The sequence below is a fragment of the Gavialis gangeticus genome, unplaced genomic scaffold (genome assembly GCF_001723915.1).
Source record: "Gavialis gangeticus isolate Ggan-Ray unplaced genomic scaffold, GavGan_comp1, whole genome shotgun sequence".
Classification (NCBI taxonomy): Eukaryota; Metazoa; Chordata; order Crocodylia; family Gavialidae; genus Gavialis; species Gavialis gangeticus.
In genome coordinates, this window is record NW_017729012.1 from 7,345,635 (window position 1) to 7,351,535 (window position 5,901).

The following is a 5,901-nucleotide window of genomic DNA, read 5'->3' on the forward strand; positions in this document are numbered from 1 at the left end:
TTTGGAAAAAAAAAAAAAAAAAAAAAAAGCAGGATTTGTAGTGGAGGAAAGATTAACTGCAGGTATACCCAAAAAATGAACTGGGTGCATACCAGTGGTTTCCCGTCATGAATTCCAAACGCTGGAACAGATATATGCAGAAAATGTTCTCTCTTAGATCGGAGGTAGGGGGAAAAAGTGTAAGGTGTGGAATAAAAGGAGATGTACCTGTTTAAACAACAGCTACAGTCCTGAATGGTCATAAAACATCTCTCTCTCGGATTTTTCCCCTATACTTTCTTCTGCATAACCCAGTGGAACCAATGCAGAGGGATTTGCAAACACATCCAAGGAAGAAGAAGCCTGTTTTGTTCCCTTTACCTTTTTGGAGGCATCTCCCGTCATCTTTACTTGGACTTGCTCCCTTCAAAACTGTACTAAATGTAGAACATAAAGGTGTATTAACAAGATATTATTGCAGGTATGGCTTGTAGGATGTATTTTTCATTTGTTATCATTTGGCTTCAACTAAACATAGTTCTTAAAAAAAAAATCATTAAAAAGTAAAATACTCAGATACGCATACCTAGGACTTCCAGCCTTAAAAAAAACCTGAAAGTAAACACAACTCTGATGATAAACGCAGAAGAGGTCTTATTCGTACCCGTGGCCCCTGGACACATAAGTGCATTCTCCAAAAGTCTTTATATTTCTACATCCTTTACTTTTACAACTCTTCTTTCCTGTATTCTCCTTCTCCAAGTGAGACACACCTGCAGTAATCTTAAGTATTCTCCCAGAGGCTACAAATACTGTTTTTTAAAAGACATTCAATACAATACTGTAGGAGGTTGCTTCTCTCAGTTTGGGCTACACTGAGCCCTACTAAGAAGAGCACAACTATGTTAAATTCAGTGGAGTTACATTTGCTAATGCCTACGATGGTTTTGATCCTCTGTACTTCTGAATGTTTTGGAAGAGGGAGAGGGAATATATAACCCTGAGGTTGTATCACGTGTGGTTTGAGTTGAATTAGCTTGGTTTGTTTCGGTATGAAATACAATTACAGCTTAGAACAAACAAGGTGGATTAAGGCAGAATTTGTGGTTAAAAGGGGCAACTGCATGGAGCAAATGCAACACAAAGAGAGAAGGCCTGATTGCTGCTGGATGGCTAAGCCACCACACAGGGGAGGCAAAACAAGGAGAAAAAAACCCGCCTAGGTATGGTGTGCCAACATTTTTGCAGCCTGAAATTTTACTGGCTCTTGGTCCTGTTTAGCATTCCTCCATAACTGGTTATAACACTTACAATATTGCTTATGCATGCATATTTGTTTGTGCAGCACAATTTGTTACTGTGTGCTGTCTGTATCGTTTTACAGTGCTCATTCGTAAATGCTGCAGAACAATACAAATGACACAGTGCATTCATCGCTACAGCTGCTTCTCTACACAGATATTTATCTACATATATATTACACACAGGGCGTGCCTACGTAAGACGCTTAGTGCGCAGTAGCATGCCAGACAAAATTCGTGCTATATGCTACGGTGCAGTGTTATTAGGCTACTGCACAGTAAGTCTCGCAAAAAAAACCCTGTGCACCAGCGCTACCGCACAGAAACTGTAGTTATTGTGCATGTAGTTAGTACTTCATTAAGCAAGTACTAAACTAAATGTGCAGTAACTACTGCGCCTTAATGAACGTGTAAACACACCCACACACACTAACGTTGGTGTGTGTTTGTGGGTGGGGTGTATGCGTGTTTGTATTACCACCAGAAATCCTGGTGGTCTGCTCTCCATATGCAGGAAATTCAACAGCTACATACATCTCTCTCCAATGTATGTAATATTGTAGGGCTCTTTAAACAATTAAAACTGCTTTCAGTTTGTCAGGATATTCTTACTTTTAAAACTAAATCAAGGCTACAGAATATTACAGTTAAGCTCTCCAAAACCCTATTCGTGATAAGATCGTTTCATCCAAATAAAGAACAATTAATTCTGGAAGACACCATTCAAATGTTTTTATCATTATCAAATTATTGATCATGCAGCTATCAAAAAGACTGATAGATGCTAGTACAATAAAGAGACTTAGTTTCATTATAACTTGGAAGAGCTACATTTTGATGGCCAGTAATACAGAATAAGCCAGGTCTATAAGAACAGTCTGAAATCACAACCTTAATAGAAATGCAGCTTTTAAAAGTTTAATTTGACAAACAAACATATTTACGGTTAATCTGTGTAGTTTTATTTGGATTTTTACAGCGACCATGGGTTAGTTGAACATTTAAATGGCTGACGGACATCATTTGATAAGTCAGTGCGGCCAGTAACCTAAGATTCTCGATACGTACCTTCAGAAACAGTTGTCATTCTACTAGATCCGCATATGCCTGTTTTTCTTGTCATTAATTTTAAAAACAATATAATGTCCAGTAAACAACAGAAAAACATTTTCCTCTATTTCAGAAACTGTCTTATACTATTGAGGTTACACTGTTAACCTGAGCTCCCTATGGGAATTTAAGCTGATCTAATGATTTTCATTGTATCTTTTGGAAAATGATGTTTGCATCCTTCTTGTTCTGACTATTCTCAATTTCTAAACCAGATTATGAAGCTAAATCCATGCAAACCCTTAATGGATCAGGATTTTATTTTAGTGCTGCAAAAACTTCAGTTGTGGCCAAGTCTTATCAGCTATGGTGGTAGACAGATTACAGAAGATGTGCTATGGATAAAGTATGAAGCCCTACCAGCTTAAACCAATTACGCACTTAAGGCAAAGTTGTCAAACCAGAGATGAAAGCCAAATCCTAACATCTAATTTCCTTTATCTTTACATATTTTGAGGAGAATTATACTATGCATAATGGCATAGAAAATACACAAGCCAGCTGCGAAAATATAATGCAGTAAAACTTTATGTAAAATTATTGTGAGAATAGAAGGGTATATAAATAATGAAGCCATTTTTATTCGAGAACCGTAAGTTACGAATAAAAAATGTCTGCCATCTACAAGACTTGGTTTCTTACTAGAAGTCAGCATTTTAGTGCTACCTGTGTTATCTGTTAAGTGATAGGCCCATTCAATTATTTAACAACTGATTCTCATTTGCTTTTAAGATGTGAATGAGTGTGTCAGTCACAAAACAACTGATCACTGTCCTGATTATTTGCAGACAACTGGAGGTAGGAAAATGTGAGATAAAATGTGTTTGTGCAATTCAAATCCTACAGCCGACGCCAGTAGTGTTAACCTGCCATTTCTGATGTTTTCTACAGTGTTCTCAAAGCGTCAAAAATAAAAAAAAGGCAAGCACTGTACAATTTAATGTACATACTTAGCAATTATTACATGCACACTTCACAATGAAAATCTGTTACAAACTGAAGGAAAGAAACATTAATGAGCTACTTCTGGTGCTGCTCTGTGTACTCTGTTTGCATAATAATGAGCTCCAATCTGCTGGAAAACACATAAAGGACAAATTAATAAGGTCGTCATTTTTGTCTAATGATGCTTAATACAGTTTTAGCAATCTGCTCAAGACAAAGGGGAGTCACTCAGACATAGCCGATTATGCATTCGCGTGGCAGATGAAATCTTTATTAAACAGAATGATGAATCTGATTAACATGCGATAACAAATATACAGTCTGCAAAAATGACTGCACCACCTCCTGCAAGCATCCCTCACATCAACTCTTAAGGCTTTGCTTAGATTGAGGTCAAACTGGTATTCCCGAAAGGCGCATTAAGATAAAAGTTTGCCAAATGTGGCAACGTGATGAACAAAACAATAACCTGTTACATAAAAGCTACCGTCTCAACAGCTGACTGTCTAATCAGTTATGGTAATAACTGCTTAATAAGTTAAAAGGAAAAAAAACAACCCTAAATTGTCAAAAGAGCTTACTTTAACTTTTAATATGAGAGGGAAGATTTATTACGCTAGCGGAGCAGGATCTCAAAGCACCATGAGCCTTTTGCATTGATTGTACCAGAAGATTTTCTACAGGCTACAAACTTCTGTCTTCTATGACCATTTTACCACTTGAGCAGATCACACAGAAAAATTCAAAATTCTTTGAATCACTTTAATGAATAAAAGCAGTCACTATGGTAACTCACAAGGCACTAATATCACACAAACCAATTCTGAAGTCTGTACAAATCAGTGGAGGTTTCTAGGTCAATGGCAAACCAACGACTTAACCACATACAAGGTTGGCATTAAATTAGCATGTTTGTATTCAAAATGCAATGGATACTATTTTAAAACCCAGTTTAAGAGTCAGCGTTAAGAAAAATACTGGAATAGAGCAATCTTTTCATCGAGGCTTGAATTTAAGGTAACCAATGAAAATAACAGTGCCTTAGAAGGTATTATTTACAGAGCTATTTGTTCGAGAACAAATGAACTCCAGTTCTTAATTCCACCAACTGTATTTACACTTGTTTTTCCATAGCAGTCTGCTTCCTATTAAATGAAAAATCCTTTAGTTCCTCAGACTGACTTTTCCAGATTTATAGAAGTACAAGGACGTGATGTATTTTCAGATGACATGTGATACCTCAGAATGACAGCAGACGTGAAAACCATAAAATAGACTGCCATAAAAACTTAAGTGTTGATTTTATCTGTACAACCACATTGCTCAACAGCAGCAGGATTTGGTGTTCAAGAATATGCAGCTACAAGTTGAAAGTAACACGGCCCTCACCTCTGTGTACCAATGCAAGTCCGCTTGCTCTGGCATACAGTAAATTACCATCTTAACTTTTATGAACCCAAATGATATATATTCCCAATTCCAAGAATAGAAGATATTGGGTTTAAGGCAAAGAGATGGTAAAATTATCATTATTATCATTTGCCTTTGTTTTCATTTCTGCACCAATGACAGTCACCTTGTTAAAATAGCAAGTCCTACCAGCACCACCAATAAGTCTCTCATTCAACTGCTAAAGCTTATAGAAATATTGACCAAGTCATCTGACCATAACCGACCCAAAGAAGTGACACCAGTTTTAAAATGATGATTGTTTGCCAAGTCTTCACAAATACCAAAGACAGACATTATAACTAAAACTATGTCCCCCCCCCCATCTGTTTCAGAATCAACTGATTACAGGAAAAGACTGAAATAACATTTTTTGCATTAGGTTCCAGCTGCAAACAAAACCTAACGCACATCTTCAGATGCTAACAACTAGCTTCTGTAAGGTTAAACCACGTCAAACAGATTAATTTTGCAGGCAATACATCCGTTTCAGTCTTCAGTTGTACAAGGTAAGGGGAAGTTATTGTTAGTGAATGCAAAAAAAAAAAAGGGGGAATATACATGAAGCACTGTAAGTATAAAAAGGTTGTCTATTGAAAGCACCATCTTGGTTAGCTAACAAAATGATTCATGGTAGACGTATAGGCATTCAGTAAAAAGAAACCACAAAATTTAAGAACTATAACTGCTGTGCCGGCAAGATGCACAGGATAAAGTAGTGCTTCATTCAATTAAATTCTTCAGAGAATGAGTCCTCATGAATTTTCACCTGTTTCAAAAGTACGGAAAACTTAAAAAGGAAAGCCAATGCTTCTGTCAATAGCTTTATTAGTATTGTTCGTTTTACACGGTTTGAGACTCAATACAAGAAATTAATTGAAAGAAGCACATTTATATTGAATAAAAATCCTACACCATCAATAAATGGGAGTGCTGCCAGCTATTAAAAAAAGGAAAGAAGAGGTTAAGACCTGCAAGTAGGCTAAAAAACATAACACCTGTTTATTCTGCACTGCAATAAAAATACAAAGTATGTAAATCTAATGGCAGCTGATTATATAGCTATACAGGACGCACCTGGTATTAAAAAAAAAAAAAAAAAAAAAAAAATCAACAT